Source organism: Myotis myotis, unplaced genomic scaffold (genome assembly GCF_014108235.1).
Source record: "Myotis myotis isolate mMyoMyo1 unplaced genomic scaffold, mMyoMyo1.p scaffold_m19_p_18, whole genome shotgun sequence".
Classification (NCBI taxonomy): domain Eukaryota; kingdom Metazoa; phylum Chordata; class Mammalia; order Chiroptera; family Vespertilionidae; genus Myotis; species Myotis myotis.
Genome location: NW_023416322.1, coordinates 7865506 through 7882546, shown reverse-complemented (window position 1 = coordinate 7882546; position 17041 = coordinate 7865506). Strand labels below are relative to the sequence as shown.

At 54.5% G+C, this 17041-nt stretch overlaps 1 protein-coding gene across 12 annotated transcripts in view; it reads left to right on the top strand.

The window, feature by feature from the left end:
- The window catches only part of PLEKHA6 (pleckstrin homology domain containing A6), a 132604-nt gene that overhangs the window by 23702 nt on the left and 91861 nt on the right, over window positions 1-17041 (top strand). Inside the window, exon 1 of one of the 12 annotated variants that reach the window (XM_036343345.1) lies at window positions 16269-16322. The exons of the other annotated variants lie outside the window; for them this stretch is intronic. The gene's annotated coding sequence lies outside the window, so the exon portion shown is untranslated. Of the gene's footprint in view, window positions 1-16268; window positions 16323-17041 lie in introns of those variants that run through there. 12 annotated transcript variants of the gene reach the window in all.

Below are 17041 nucleotides of genomic sequence, written 5' to 3'. Positions count from 1 at the left end.
AGCTGGGTTTCCCCGGTAACCAGTTAGCTGGTATTGGAGGAGGGGGTGGTGAACTGGGGGGAATCAGCCTCAAAAGAGGCAGAGAAGAACAGGGTGGACCAAGAGGAAGGCAAACCCCAGATGCCCCCAGCACAGCCCTCTCTCCTCACCCTCACCGTATGGGGAACGCCTGAGAAAGGCAGGTAGGAAAGGCTGCCGTGCTTTTTCCACCGTGTGTGTGTGTGTGTGTGTGTGTGTGTGTGTGTGTGTGTGTGTGTTGTGAGTCATCTTGGCCAACGCAGGACGCTGGTAGATGCGATGGGGCGACGCGCAGGCGCTCTCTTGGGCCGTGACAATGGCAGCGGGGTCCGGAGGGGAAGCCGGGGCGTGGGAACCTAGCTCTCCATCCTGGTCCTCCGCCTCCTCTTTGAGCTCTAGCTTCCTCACCTGTAAAGTGGAGGTGCTAACGTGGACTTCCAGGGACGTTGTTTGGGGCAGTGCCTGACAGTGTCAATGGTGGTCCCTCCTCACCTTCCAGGCTGGCTTTCTACCCGGTGATGCTTTCCAGCCCGTGAGCAGCTGGCATGGGAGAACCACCCTGGTCTGAGCCCAGCCCATGGCAGGGCATGGAGGTGGGAGGGTTAGAAAACTCCAGGAACCAGAGACATGGCGCTCACCCTCACGGAGTTTACTGCCCCAGCCTGCCCAGGGCTGAGCAAGGAAACTGGGGTCATCTTGTGGCTCATGCCCCAGACTGTGGAAGCCACCTCGTGGGAAACTAAGAGGTGGACCCTGACACAGACAGAAGCTTCCTTCCCTCAGGCACAGGGGCCCTCCCTTCTGCGAAGGGAGCTAGTCCTGATGGCAAAATTGCAGCGGGAACATCTGCAAGAAAGTGTTCAAAGTAAGGCCTGAAATGTTTTACTAAAATCAGTAGGAATAATTTTTCATCGCAACCCAGCAAACAAGCAAACACATGTGTGTTACCTTTACTGCTAGTTTCCTGTTATATTCAGACTAGTCTGGTCTATTTTTTTAAAAAAATATTTTTATCGATTTCAGAGAGAAAAAGAGAGGGAGAGGGAGATAGAAACATCAATGATGAGAGAGAATCACTGATCAGCTGCCTCCTGCACACCCATTACTGGGATGGAGCCTGCAACCTGGGCATGTGCCCTGACCAGGAATCGAACCATGACCTCCTGGTTCATAGGTCGACGCTCAACCACTGAGCCTCACTGGCTGGGCTAGTCTGGTCTATTTTGTGTGTGTGTGTGTGTGTGTGTGTGTGTGTGTGTGTGCTGTTGTTTTTTTAAAGATAGTCTGGCCCGGCTGGTGTGGTTCAGTGGTTGAGCATTAACCCATGAACCAGGAGGTCATGGTTCAAATCTGGGTCAGGACACATGCCCAGGTTGCAGGCTCGATCCCCAATAGGAGACGTGCAGGAGGCAGCTGATCAATGATTCTCTCTCATCATTGATGTTTCTATCCCTCTCTCCCTCTCCCTTCCTCTCTCTGAATCAATAAAAACATATATTTTTAAAAAAAGATAGTCTGACCCTCCAGCGTGATTTCACACCCACCAGCGGGGGTGCTGCCTTCGGTTTGAGGAACACTAAGAGAAAGCACAAACGTAAGCTCCCCAGGCTTCTCTCGCCTCCGTGTGGAATGTTATCTGGTTGGATCCTCACAACTCCAATTCGTGTGCTAACAGGTCAGAGGTCACACGAGTTGCCCAAGGTCTCCGTGGCTCAGGTTCCTGGCGGCCCAGTTTTTCCTTGCTGCAGGCGGAATGGAAGGGTTCTCTTTACAGAAGGAGAAACTGGGATCTAAAAGCAAGGCCCTGGGGCTGAGCCTAGAAGTGGGTGCCTCTTGCCTGTTGTTGCCGGGAGGGGAGAGGCTGGGTGTCGGGAGAGCTGCGAGCGGTGAGGCTGGGCCCCAAGCAGACGGGGTGGTTCTCCGTGTTCCAGGAAGGGAAGGGGAGGGCGGGTCTGGCTTTCCCGGTTGCTCCGAGGGGCTGGGCACTATTGTGAGGGAGGAAAGGTCTGTGTCAGGGTCCTGGGGCCACGCCGCGTGCCTCAGGCTTCTGGGGGATTTTCTGCCAGGAAAGCCTTAAGCCAGTCCCCAGAGAGGCCCGTTTGTAATTGTCTATCTCCTGTTTGACAAGGGAGATGATAGCAGGAGGCCTGCCAAGTGCGGACTTGACCACAGGGTCAGTTCAGCTGGGGGAGAGCTTAGCGCCAGGCAGCGAGGTGAGGAGCGGCTGGGCGGGAGGGGCACGCGTGGCTCTGGAAGACCAGGCCGGATGCGGACCCTCTCCATACGTATTGGGCTGAGTTAGAGGGAAGGCCTGGGATCGGAACCGGGAGCACGTGGAGGAACCCACACGGCTCGGCTCTGTTTTCACCCGCGCTGGGAGAATTCTGCCCCTTTGTCCGTCTCTCAGGCCCTGGTTTTGCCGTGTGTGGGCCCTCAGTGGATGGTGCCAGTCTCCTCCCTTCCTACCAAGGACTTTGCCCCTTGCAAACAGAAGAATGGGCAAGCCAGGGGGCATTTATGGCTGAGAGGCAGTTCTGTTCCGTTTGGGTGTATCTCCTCTCAGAGTTTACAGGGCCTGCAGCACAAAAGGCTGCCAGCCGCGTGGCCTGTGGCGCTGGGAGGAGATGGGGGGGTGGGGTGGGCATGGGTGGTGCTGCTAGCCCCGCCGTGTCCTTGTCTCTCTAGGCTTCTAGTTAATTTACTCAGCAGCCGTTAATCTGAGCATCAAGCCCAACCTTAGAAAGAGAGCAGACAGAGGTATCTCGTCAGACTCCTGGTTTCAGGCTCCGGTGCCTTTGTAATGCGTCAGCCAGGGTGGTGGGTGCGGCGTGGGGTTCTGCTGGAACTCTATGGGGGGTATCTTTCCACCTGAGGCTGGGTGGACAGGGGCAGGGGCGATGGTGAGTGTCCGGTAGGAGAATCCGTACCTGGGATCCCCCAAGCGGGTGTGCCTGATGCTTGAATAAGAAGCGATCACACTGTGAAGGTGGATGAGACCTTGCTTGTGGGGACCCTGATCCCTGCACCCGTATACTCGGATGTCCCCAGTGCACTCTGTACTCTGTTCCCTCCGGCTTGTCCCAGGGGCTCTGATGACCCCTTTGCCCTAGGAAGGATCTGCTTGTCTGAGAAGATGGACTCAGAGGTGGGGGAGCAATCGTAATTAGAATTTACCAATGTCCTCATGTTTCCGCTTGAATGAAGGCATCTTAGCCAGGAAGACCATGGAGATGGGGCCAGGGGAAAGATGGAGGACGTGGCGATCTGTCTGGCTCCACTTTGTCCTGACACTCTCCACAGTCACAGCTATTGGTGGCGGCTCAGGACTGCGCAGCTGGCCTCTTCCTTTCCTGGGAGAGGCAGGTGGTAGGTGGATGCTGTCTCCTCTGCAGGAGCGAGAGTGTGTGCATAGGTGGCTCGCTGTTCATGTGCCCATAGGCAGGGCCCACAGCTGCTCATGGCCTCGTCAGGGGGCCCTTCAGACAGCGAAAGAAAGCCATGAAGGCAGAGGCTCGGAGGCAGGGCTGGGCTGGGCAGGAGGGAGAATCAGAAGCCATCTCTAGTGCTGGTCCTTCGCTCCCCCCTGGCCACGTGCTCCAGGAGGGGGGTTACCTAACAAGGCAGCAGACCCTCCACAGGCTCCTTTTGAAGTTCACGCCAACGTCTTCATTGAACCCAAATAACCCTCTTCCCTGATACCCTTTATCATGGTCACTTTGAGAGAGAGAGAGAGAGAGAGGGAGAGAGAGAGAGAGAGAGAGAGAGAGAGAGAGAGGATGTGGATGGTGGCAGGGGAAGTTGGGTGAGCTCTTCCCAGTGCCTCTGGTCCCTCACTATTAAGGTCAAGGGACTCAGCAGAGAAAGGAGGGTTTGCTCCAGTGGCTTTTTTGGGGGGTGGGGGGCCAGGGGAGGGAGCAGCTCCCGGGTGGGAGGAGGGGGAACAGGAAGGCTCATGGCTGATCCTGCTGTCCTGCTCAGGGCAATGAATGCTACGGTGTCCCTGTTAGGGTGTGGTGGCCCAACCAGCTCCCCATCTCTCCAGGACTGCGCAGTGGGTGAGGCTGTATGTACCCAAGGCACATGGGTCCTGAGCGGGAACAAAGAGGGAGGTCCCCAGACCTGCCTCCTGGCAGAGCCCAGAGTGAAGAAAGGAGGGAGAGGAGGGAGAAACAACCTGAAGGGCAGGAAGGGCAGCCGGGCGGAGCTGGGCACACAGAGGCAGAGAGGGCTCCCAAGGAGGGAAGCCCCGAGGAGGCGAGGGTCTGAGGAGGCAGCGTGGGTCAGCAGGGGCGGGGCTGCCTCTGGCCATCTGTTCTGAAGGCAGAGGGGCACATGGCCACGGAGAGAGTCCAGACCCCAGAAAGGACTTTATTGAATTCCAGTCGGGCCCAGCTTCTTCCAAATCTGGTGTCTTCAGAAGCAAAGCCACGTCATCCACTCTTAGGCTGACTCAGTTATATATTTTTAAGTGGCCTTTGGCTGGCTGAGACAGCCAGCTGGAAATAGTTGTTCTGAAGCATTTTTAAGCACACATGTCCTTCTCTCTGACACATTTGTATATCCCCGCAGTAACCAGCACAGGCCTTACAGTCGCCGGTGCTCGCCCCTGCCTTCCCACCTCCCTGGACAGTCTGCTCGGGTTCGGGGCCACACGCAGAGGGTCAGAGGGGAGGTTGCTCTCAGCCCATCCTTTCGGGGCTGAGATTTCAGATTTCAGCGGATTCTTGAACAATGTGGGGGTCTGGGGCTCCGAACACCTGCACAGTCGAACGCCCACTTATAGCTAAGTCTACCCTCTGCATATGTGGATTCCCAATGGAGGAGTTGACCTTGAGCAGCAAGGTCAGTTGAAACAAATCTGCGCTTACGTTGGCCTGAGCAGGTCAAACCGTGTTGTTCAGGGTCCGCTGTATTTCCCCACCGAGCTCAGAGCCAAGCCCACGTCTCCGGTCACTGGCGGAAGGATGTGCAGGGTGGATTGGATCGCATCCTTCTATGCCTTTCTCCTTGGACATGTGGGCTTGTCACTCATGGGGCGCTCTCATAACGTCGACGAGGCACTGGCCACAGTGTAGCTTGGGTTAGGAAACACTAAATCTCATGTACTTTTTATGATAATGCTACATTGAAAGGAGCGAGCTATTTTCAGCCCGCTTAGAGGAGTTCATCCCTCCCACAAGAACCTCGTGACATAACAGGTTTGGGAAGGGGGTGTCATTTGCATAATTCCCACAATCCTTTGGCTCAGTTGATAGCTGTCCTGGGTAATTGTCCTCTGGTCATGTCCTCTCTACCACACACACCAGAGTTGGTGGGCAAGCCAGTAAGTGTAGCTCCTTTAAACTCTGTGCTCTGGTGTCAGAGGCTGGCTTCCTAAGTGGACAGACCAAGACAGGAGAGGGACCTAGGGTCTCGCCTTGAAAGCAACCTTCCATTCCTTCTACGTCCTCATAGCAGTTGGCTTGCCGGGCCCCGAACCATGGCCAGCCGGCACACCTGCACCCTCCCTGACTGGGAGCCCTGCTCTGCGCAGCGGCTCCTTCCGTCGACGGACAGCGTCAGCTCCTGTCCTTTCCTGATGGTGGTCTTATCCTTTCTCTTCCGTCCACTCTTCGGTTCCGGTTTGGCATCGTGACCATTCCTTCCCGGGCTCACTGGTTTGTCATCCTCTCAAAAGTCAGAAAGTGTCTAGACAGTATGACACAGTGGGGAAAAGTAGGCCCTGGGGCCCCTCGGTCTGAGTTTGCACCCAGCTTCACCCTCACCAGCTGTGTTACTCTGGTTATAACCCTTGTCCCCTCTGAGCCTCCATGTAGCCATCTGCAAATCGTGAGTAACAATGGTGGTTACCTCATAGAATTGTGGAGAGGGTTAAACAAGTTAACACGGAGAAAGCTTAGTAGAACAGTGCCTGGCAACTCCAAGCCCACCAGGGCACGCTGACCTCTCCTCTCCTCCTGCAATGGGCTGTGTAGAACTGAACACAGTCCTTCAGGTGCGGTCTGCTCAGCGGGACCCATGCCCTCCATTGACCATCTATTTCCATGATGTCAGGCTGTGCTTGCAAATCACCGGTGTTTAAACGGAGCTCATTGTCCTGGAATCCTCAGGTCGCTTTCCCATGGGCAGCTGTGAGGTCAGATTTGCCCTCTCCTACATAAAAGATGCGTCTGCGTCAGAGGGAAGGTCAGTGTCTAGGGGAGCCCAGAGCGGCCCTTTATGTTGGTTCCAAGCACACATGTCCCCCCGCGGAAGCAGTCTGGCCCTTTTGAGTGCACTGCTCTGCCACTGGAGCTCTATTTGGAAAATCCCTCGACCCACGCTGGCCTGAAATAAAATCCCCTGCTCCGCGGGTCATTTCTCTTTCACTCTTCTCTGCACGCGCCTGTCAAGTGAGCTGAGCATGTGCTGTTGGAACCTTCCTAACATCCAGATGTCCAAATCAAATCCAGCGCCCCTACTTCTCCTGCTTCCCGAGGTGCCCCGCGCATAGTCACAGGTAAATCTCCGAGTCCCTCTAAATCAGTGGTTCTCAACCTTGGCTACACATTAGAATCACCTGGGAATCTTTTTAAAATCCTGATTTCCGGGCCTCATCCTCCGGAAATTCTGTCCACCCCATAACAAAGAAACAGAATTTCCGGAGGATGAGGCCCGGAAATCAGGATTTTAAAAAGATTCCCAGGTGATTCTAACGTGCAGCCAAGGTTGAGAACCACTGCATCTACAGCACCGAGGAGCTGGCGAGAAAGGCAGACCCTCAGGACTTACCCCAACCTACCGAATCCGAATCTGTGTTTGAACAGGTCCCCCGGAGACTCACACGCACAGGGAAGTTTGGGAAGTACTGCTCTGCCTTATTCCGCGTGGGGTAGGCATGAGGCTGAGGGGAGGGGAATCCCGTCTTCCAAGATCTTGCAATCAGTCCTGCTGACCAGGCTCCTGGGGTCAGGCACAACACTATATTTCTGGCTATTTGGTCACAAATCCTCCGCTCTCCTCATTTGTTTCCTGGAATGCCGATAGGAAGGTTTTTATAAAAAATTCATACATTAAAAAAGTCTAGATTGTGTTTTCCCTGTTTTTTCTTTAAAATATATTGTTATTGATTTCAGAGAGGAAGGGAGAGGGGGAGAGAGAGATAGAAACATCAATGATGAAAGAGAATCATTGATCGGCTGCCTTCTGCACGCTCCTTACTGGGGGATCGAGCTGGCAACCCTGGGCATGGGCCCTTGACCGGAATCGAACCTGGAACCTTTCAGTCCACAGGCTGACGCTCTATCCACTGAGCCAAACCAGCTAGGGAATGTTCTCCCTGTTTTATGAGTAACATGCTCTTGAGCACATCTCAAACCTTTGGATTATGTACAACGGGAACCTTTTAAGTGTTAAATGTAGGCCTTTGCATTTATGATATATTTCATTTGCTGATGTGAGGCCATCGTTATCTCCGACTTCAATCCCCATTCTGTGTACGTGTGCTAGCCATCCTCCCAGCGTTGGCTTTGTCAGTGGCAAGTCCGGTAGCATTGTCTTCTGCGTCTTCATGCAGATCACGGATGAAGACTGGAGCAAGGCGGTCGGGAACAGACCCCTGTGGGGCACCACTGGAGGCTCAGTGTTCAGTTCAGCCAGCGTTGAGCGTAAGAGCTGCATCCCTGTAACCAGACACGCTGGTGGGAGCTGAGGCTCTGCCGCCAGCTGCCTTTGCCACCTTTGGCAAAGCATGGCTGCCCCAGACTCCTGCTTCTTCATCTGCAACCGAGGAAACTGGAGGGGTCACCAGCATCCGCTGGGGTGCATTAACGAAATGTCTGTGTCTGGCCCCCCTCACTCAGAGATCCTGACTCCGCTGGTCTGCAGTGGTCCCAGGGCTTAGTATTTTAAAGAAGCTCTTTGGAGCACTAGCTGGTTTGGCTCAGTGGCTAGAGCATCGGCCTGCGGACGTAAGGGTTGCGGGTTCAATTCTGGTCAAGGCCATATGCCCGGGTTGCGGACCGATCCCCAATAGGGGGTGTGCAGGAGGCAGCCTCTAATCGTTGATGTTTCTAACTCTCCCTTCTTCTCTGAAATCAATAAAAATATATCTTAAGAAAACTAAAGAAGCTCTCTGGGTAATGCTAGTGTGCACCTGGGATTGAGAACCGCGGGGCCAGATGGTCTCTAAGGTGACGACATCTTCTGCTGGCTGAGGTCTGTGGTTGCAGGGACAGCCTGCTGACTGGTGTAGCGCCGTGGCACGCATGGGGTGTGCCTTGCAGACCACAGGGCACCCTTGTGGACGCCTCCTGTCAGCTGCTTGCTCTCCTAGCCTTTTCCTTGTGACAGAATAATCATCTTTGAATGACACTGGCTTCTTCCTGTGTTTCTGAGCGTGCTGCCTAAGAAAACCAGCCCAAGGCCAGTGTAGGTCAGTTCAGTGTAAGTCAGTAGGGACGGCTGGCCGCCTGGTCCTCTCTGCCCTCTGTGTCTTTCTTCCTCAACAGGGAGCAACAGCGCCTCTGAGGCCCTGCCTTCCTCTTCATCACTTCCCACTGGCCCGGGGCTGCTCCATGCGGGGCTGCGGCAGCTCCCAGGAACCTTGTCGGCCAACATGTGAATGCACACGGCCCCCTCTGGCTCGGCACGGGGGTCACAGCACCTGCATGCCCTGCTTGGCTTCCGCCCTGGGGCTTAGGATGCTGCTGTGTGTATCCCTCCTGGAGTAGGAGCGTCCCCAGATCTGCGTTACTCTGTCCTGTCCGGTGGCTGCTGGGTGCTGGGTGCTCTGCAGTGGCTTGTTAATTGGCGCTTCAGCCGGCTGATTGACTCTAATGCGTGAACATTTAGCTACCCTGGCAGCCGCCTCTCAGACAGCTGTTAATTGCAGGCACGAGAGTGACAATAATTATGGGATAATGGGTGGCTTTTGTGTGAGTCCTTCTCCCCGCACTATGTCAGCAAACATGGAGGATTTGTTTTCTAACACTCAGCGGCCCTGCTGTGGAGATGCCATAGACCCTTCTGCTCACTCCTCACTGTCATCCCGCCCAACCCAGCCCCGCCCCCTCCAGGGTTATACCCACATCCCCTGGGGACAGAGAGCATGTGCCCATCTTTCAAAATATTATCTCCCAATCCCCAGGCAGTTATGACCTCATGTTTAGTGTTTGTGAGGTTGAATTGGCGCTTCACTAGAAAGTAGTACTTAATCAACCCTGGTTAAAAAAAGGGCAATAAATACTACACTCTGCCTCATTCCACCGCCCTTTTCCATTCATAGTTTCATGTCGTTGTAATTAGTGTGTAGCCCTTGTCCTGTGCCATGCATTTTTTTGCTCGATGCTATTTTATGTAAACACTTCAGGTATGACAATGGTCCATAAACTGTCATTCTAACCGCTGTAGCTAATCCTGTCATGTTACTCCATTACTGTATTGCTCTTCTCTTAAGATTGGGAATTTGGGTTGTTTCCAATTTGTTGCTGTTATGAATAGCTCTTCTATAAACATCTTTCTATGTTACTGATTTCCCTCCAGTTATTTCCCAGGGGTAAATTGAATGATGAGTTATATTGATCTGGTATCATGTCGGGAAGAGTTGGGAGGAGTGGGGACTAGAGGCTGTTGGGAGAGTTTAACTGATTCCCTCCCCTGTCTCTCCCAGTGCACAAGTCCTTCTCTTTGCACCTCTTTCCCCGTCCATTTTGAGTGTGATCCTTGCTCCAACATTCCTAGTAACACCCCAAGTGAGTGACGCAGAGACTTGGGGTTCCGGTTACCTATTGCTGCATAATAGGTCACCCCGAGATGTAGTGGCTTAGAAAAGCAATGTGTTGTTATGTCCCAGGCTCCTCTGAGTTACCTGGGCTCAGCTGGGAGCTGGCTGGGGCTGGCTCCTGCCCTTGCAGTTATCTGAAGTCTGGACTGGGCCAGAAGGCCAAGGTGGATCCTCACATGGCTGTCACCTGGGAGCTCAGCTGGGGCTGTCAACCTGAGCACCGCCATGTGGCTGCTCCATGTGACCTGACCTTCCCTCAGTGTGGCCGTCGGTTCCAACAGGGGGTGTCCTAAGAGAGAGTATTCCGAAGACCCAAGTGGAAATGTTAAGGCTTCTTATGCCCTAGCCACAGAAGTCATACAACACCTCTCCTGTTACATTCCATTGGTCAACTGAGTCACAGACCCACCCAGATGCAAAGGAGATGGAAAGGAGATTCTACTTCTCCATGGCAGGAGTTGCAAAGAATTTGCATTCATCTTTGATCCTCCTCCACCAGTGAAGACAGAAAGCCTGCGGTGATTAGCATCCTATGAATCCTTAGGAGAGGCCAAATGCGAGACTCTGTCCCTGCATTTCCACTCCAAATCCTGCCCATTCTCACAGCTCAGGAGTCATGTGATCTCATTCCAGAACCTTCCCCAGTGGCCCCAGGAGTCAGCTCTTTCCTTGCATTCCTCCTCCCTCACCTTCCTAAACTCCCAAGGCTCTCTCTGTATCTTTGTCTGCCCTTGTCTTACACAGCTCTGATCACATGTCACAGCATTCAGTGATTTAATGGACTTGGCTTGCTAGACTGTCAATTCCTGCTGGAAGGCAGGGATTCTGCTCTGTCCTTCTTAATCTCTACCTACCCCACCCTAAAGACCTCCTCTAGTGCCTGGCATGAAACAGGGCTTCCGTAAGTCCCATTCCCTTCTTCCTTTTCATACATTGGACACTCAACTGTCTGTGGAATGAATGAGTAAATTACCTTAATGAAGGAGGGGCAGGGAAGAGGACAGACATTTACTGAACACTTAGTGTGTGCACTTACTAGTACTAGCTAGGAGCTCTATATAAAGGACCTTATTTGATTTTTACAACAACCTGTACTTAGGTGTGTCTCTGTTTTACAGATGTTGAAGCGGAGGTTCGGAGATGTTAAATATCATCTTCAAAGGGACATCGTTGGGTCACAGAGAAAGTCGTAGAGTCATGATAGGAACGTAGATCTTTGGGAACTTAGGGCGAATGCTCTCTCCTGTATGCTTAACCTCTTAGAACCTCAGTTTCTTCCTCTGTAAAATGGGGAGAATAATACTTATCTCATAGGGTTGTTTGGATGAAAGCAAAGAAGACGTACAAAACCTCCAGAAGTTGGTGTAGAGTAGGCATTCACTTCATATTGGCCATCATGACATGGCTTCTTGTTCCCAAGGGAACGACAAGCACTCTGAGCCTTTATGGTTACTGATGTAGCCACCATGTTTGGGATGTGCTGTTCACCGCCACATAATTACTCTGGCACTGCACTTCCTAATTCCTTGCATGGCCGTTTCTCCAGTGCGACCTCCGCCTTCTTTGTAATCACAGTACAGGCAGCCAGGTCCCCAGTCACCCAGGAGCTTCCCCGGCAGCTGAGACTCAGAGCCGGGCCTCCCACATCCATTGCTTTTGTTTGCTCTTTGAAAATCAACTCCAACAAGAGCTCATCCGTTCTCTTTCCCCTCCTCATCTTCATGCTCACATGCCCTCTACCTCTCAGCTCCAATTCATTTTCTGGTCTCCGTCTCATTGTGTGCAAGGACCCCACCCAGGATGCTTCTGCCGTGGGGATGCTTCGCCCGCTGAGTTAGGACACGGACCAGCGGAGACTGCAGCGCGGTGAAGGGGGCTGCTGGGTAGAGCTGAGGACAGGGATGATTTATGTCTTTCCTCCCCTGATGTCCTTCCCGCTTATTGCTCTGGCTCTGGGCTCTTCATTTTCTGGCTTGAGACGCTGCCCAGGCTGGGAGGAGCTGGCTGGTCTAGGCGTCCACTAGTCTGCTCTGGGCCCTGTCCCTTCATTCCAAGCTCAGTTCCATCTCCCACTCCCCTGCCTGGCCACTGATATATCGCATCAAGTTGCCAGAATCACACAAGGCAAAGGAGGGTGGACGTTCTTTCCTTAACTCTTCCACACCCTTCCCTCCAAGGTCCAGGCTGAAAAGTCTGGGAATCCAGACAGACGACAGTTTCTGACGGTTCTATTCTCCCTGCCTGCAGGCTCTCTTCCTTGTAGCGAGGTTGTTTGGGAGACTGCAGGGCCCTGGGGAGGTGACATGAAAGCCATCCCAGCAAACCACCCTGTCTAGGCCCTGTTTTCTTTATCACCCTGGTCTGGCACTAGCAGGGGGCTCCTCACCGGCAGCTGCCGGCTTTTGTGCTTCTGTTCCCGTCTGATTTCGTTCCTGGGTGCCTGAGTTTTGACAGATCTTCAAGTGCAGAAAAGCGTTCCCTGTCCCCATTGGATTTGCACCTAGTATCTTCCTTTCTGTTTGCAAGCTTGCGGCGGGGTGATCTCGGGAGGTGGACGGCCTAATAGCAGGCAAGCTGACCAGAGTCTGGCCTGATGGCCTCTCCTTTCACTGAGTTCCAGTGTCTTGTAACATTTTCAGGGCATTTATGTGTTTAGTTCAGTGGTTCTCAACCTTCTGGCCCTTTAAATACAGTTCCTCATGTTGTGACCCAACCATAAAATAATTTTCATTGCTACTTCATAACTGTAATGTTGTTACTGTTATGAATCATAATGTAAATATCTGATATGCAGGATGGTCTTAGGCGACCCCTGTGAAAGGGTCGTCCAACTGCCAAAGGGGTTGCGACCCACAGGTTGAGAACCACTGGTTTAGTTGTAGGGTGGTAGGAGGTCATATTGGATAGATAAATTGGGGCTAGATTATGTAAGGGCTTGCATTTGACCTAAGAAATGTAGCCTCTCTGCGGTAGGCAGTGGAGACACTGAAGGTCTGTGAGCAGGGAGACCACATTCAGAGGCATCCTTTCATCTCCGGGGCAGTGGGCCTGGGGGTGAAGTTCAGGCAGGCTGCTGGCCCCGGTGTGACCCGTAGCCTGGAGACAACAGGGTACATTACCGACAGGGAAGAGGCGTTTGGCAATGGGGGCTTCTGGCGACACTGAGAGCTATTTCAGGGGCTCAGGGGTGAGGCTGGGGATCCAAGTTTTAGGGTAAAGTCTTAGGATAAAGCTAAGTGAGTGACTGGAGGCAGGAGGGTTAGGGCCAGGGCATAGGAGGGTCAGATCTAAGGGGTGCAATACCCCTTACACAGCTCCTCCTGACGCTAGAGAGGTTTATGTTGAGCCCCTCCCATATGCAGGGGTTTTTGCCCTGAAACAGCTTAGAGGCACCTTTTTAAAAATATTTTTATGGATTTCAGAGAGGAAAGGAGAGGGAAAGAGAGAGATAGAAACATCAATGATGAGAGAGAATCATTGATCAGCTGCCTCCTGCACCCCGGGGATTGAGCCCACAATCCAGGCATATGCCCTGACCACGAATCAAACCGGGACCTCCAGGTTCATAGGTTGACACTCAACCCCTGAGCCATGCCATCCAGGCTAGAGGCACCTCTTAAAGAAAACATGGCAGAATTATTGGCTGGCTATCAAAGTTGTGGCAAAGTGACAGGGGATGTGGTAGGACAGTGCCTGGGCTGGGGAGATTAAAAAGAGGGTACAGATCTGCCCATGTCACCTATATACCATCTTCCCCTTTACATGTGCAGAACAGCTGGCCCTTCCCTGTTCCCCTGGGGGCTCAGCCTTGACTGCCCAGACAGAGAAGGTGGAGGGAGGGGCGGGGGTGACACGATGCCTTGTCCATCATCTTTCTCCCAAGGTCACTGCTGCCTCTGCGCGGCCATCGCTGGAGCCGGGCTGCCTGGTGCTGCTGAATGTCTTGTTGCCGTAATTCGGTTGCTCTGGCAGAGAGCAGGGGAAGGGGCAGCTGCTACTGCCCTTTGCAAGATGCATTTGAGAGGGAGCCTCCTTCAGACTGTTCTCCAGTCCTGAAAAGCAGCCTCCCCCTCCCCAGAGGGGCCTTCTCTACGGCCTTTCCCTGGTGGGGAAGGAGGGAGGGACCTGGTCCAAGGGGCCCGGCCTGGGTGTCTATACATTGAGTGGAGTCGTCTGTAGTGCTGGGCTGAGGCCAAGCTAAACACCTCCACAGCGACTGTCCCATCCATCCTGCTTTTCTGGCCCGGCTGGGGATGGGGGTCAGGGGTATTGTCTGTAGGTTAACCCTTGGGAGGCCACGGGGAAGGAAATGTCCAGTAGGAAAGTATTTCTGTCTGTTTCCTAGACGGGTGGTCTCACCAAATGGCAGCCCCGAGCCCTCCTCCCACGGGGATCGTATCAGAGAAGTTGTTTGGATGCTCGGGGTCTTAGCACGGAAAGGTCAGACGTCAGCGGAAGGGAGGAAAGATGGCTCTGCGTCCCAGTCACCCTGTCTGATGGCCCGACGTGGCTCCTCCCTCCGAGACGGGCTTGTGTGGCATTTGTCTTGTTCCCCGTGCAGAGCATGCCTCATGGAGCTTCCAGGTCTAAAGCACATCTCGTCCACACTACCCGCTTCACCCCACCCCAGGCCTGCTCCCAGGGAAGGTTCTGGAGACCGGAATTCTCTTCCTTCCCCACCCTACCACAGTCAGCCTGGCATTACTCTTGGCCTTTTGTGTTCCAGACCTGGGATCAAGGGCCCAAGGCTGGACTTTTGCGGAGGGACCTTTCACTTTAAACGGGCTGATTAAGATGTCATTGTCTAGCAGAAGCAAGCTGAGTGGACATTTCTTAGTTTTTTTATTTTTAATAATATTTAAAAATATATTTTATTGACTTTTTACAGAGAGGAAGGGAGAGGGATAGAGAGTTAGAAACATCGATGAGAGCGAAACATTGATCAGCTCTGCCTCCTGCACCCCCCCCCCCCCCACACACACACACTGTGGATGTGCCCGCAACCAAGGTATATGCCCTTGACTGGAATCAAACCCAGGACCCTTTAGTCCGCAGGCCGACGCTCCATCCACTGAGCCAAACCGGTCATGGTGACATTTCTTAGTTTTCAGGAATGTATGCAGTGAAACCTGGGGCCTGCCATAGAACAGCCTGCCTTTAGCCCCCAAGCCCCTGTGTTTGCCTGGTCTGGCAGTGGGTGGCTCACTCCTGGTCCTGGTAGCCGGGCAGGTGGCTCACAGAGCGCTGGAGAGCAGGACCAAGGAGCGTCCTCCCAGACAGCAGGGCAGGCCCGAGCATTCGTGTTACCCGCCGAGCAAGGCCTGGGCTGCCCGGGGGGTGAGAGCCAGTTCCCTAAGATGTATGACCTCCGGTCACCCCTTCCGAGCCCCAACTGCTAATCAGCTGAGGACTAGACTCTGACATGAGCTCCCTGCCGTGGATTTGTGAGGCTACAGTGAAAATAGTCAACGCGTGCGAACAGCTATGCAATGCCCGGGTGGTATGAACATTGTATTCTGAGGAGAACATTGTATTGCCGTCCTAGGTTTCAGCCCCGATTCCTTGTGGAAGTTCCTGCAGCCACGTTTCCTCCAGGGTGGGCAGTGACGAGAAGGAGCCATTGGCTGTGACTTGCCTGCTCCTCCTAGACCTCCCCCCCCACCCCCGCTTTGAGCCAAGCCCAGATGGTTAGAGAAACCACATCAACCCACAAATACCAACCCCAGGGCCAGATCCTGCCTCCCCACCCCACCCTCCTGCCTCCTCCTCCCTACTCTTTCTTGCCGCGTTTTTCATTTCCCCCTGATGGAGCTCCTGGGCAGGGTGCCCGGGGCCTGGGGACCTGGGTGTTCTCTGGCCTGGCTTGTCCTCTGCCTTCTCCTTATTCAGATGGCCTCGCGGAGCCTGACAGAAACCTGCCTCCTCCTGAGGGGTGTGGCAGGGCCTCTGGTTTATGGTAACGAAACCTCGCCTTTATAGAGCGTGGTTCCTGGTGCGTGCTCCCGGCTCTGTAGGTGCAGCCCAGGGAGGACCCGGACTGTATAACGGAGCCTGGGAGGCGGTCAGCGCTGCCCTAGTCACACGGCCAGGGGCAGAGCCAGGACTTGAGTCTCAGAGGTGGGACAGCCCTGGGATTAGTCACGAACTTCCCCGACTGTCAGCGAGGGACTTGGCTCACTTCCTCGATGCCCGCGGGTGAGGACCATGCCGGCCTGGCCGGCTCGGGCGTGGGTGGACTCCCAGGTACCCTTGGGCCCCAGGGCCCCTGAAGGTCAGCGAGTGTGAGGAGGTGGGAGGCGGTCACCTTGTGAGCCCAGCATGGTCATGAATATGGATCAGGCACCTTGTATGAATGCTGAGTTAACTGTGTCCCTGTCAGCCTGTGCCCCACAAGGGCGGGCTCTGGGCAGGCTCCCCTGGCTCCCTGGGTTGGCCACTTGGTCGGAGGTGGAGCCGCCCTTCCGGCCTCAGCCCTCAGCTCTCAGCCCTCAGGAGGCAGGTGGGTTAGCCACTGGTCTCGCCCAGGAGCAGCTGCCAGGAGGTAGGACAGGCACCAGCTGGGCCATGAGGTGTCTGCCAGCTGGTGCCCGGACACCCCTCTGGGGCCTGGAAGGGCGGGGAACCCTCTGGGGGGAAATTGTGTTGGGAAGGGGGCAGGCTGCGGAGTGGGGTGGGCAGTCAGTCAGGTTCTGTGTTCCTGGGGCCTCTGACTCTCCGGCTCCATCTAGTTATCCTCACGCTTTACTGTTGCTTCTTTTCCCCTGCCCTCCCCTCCCCTCCCCTCCCCTCCCCTCCCCTCCCCTCCCCTCCCCTCCCCTCCCCTCCCCTCCCCTCTTCCCTCAGTTATATCTTCAGCTCTGGAATGAGCCAGGGCTGTCCCCACTATTCCCTCCCTTCCCAGGGCTCCCCCAGACACCCCGTATCCTCTCCCTTCCCCTCTGAAGTCTCCGTCCCTTTCCCCCTCGGTGTGCTCTCCTCTCCCATGGGCTCCGTGATCAGCAGCACCAGGAAGTGCTGTGGGGAGGACCAGCCTGGGAGGTGCCAGCTGTTTGCCCAAGGTGGGCCAGGCTGGGCTGGGCTGGGCTGGAGCGCGGCCTTAGGTGTTTGGCTCTTCTATGGCCTGTCCTTCCCACAACTGCTTCCTTCTCTCCTCATCCCCGTTCCCGCTCGGGCGCCAGTGGAGGCAGCAAGGCAGCAGGCACTTGTCCGGCCTCTGCAGGCGCTGCCTTGCGGGGACACCATTTCCCTTCGCAGCGAGAG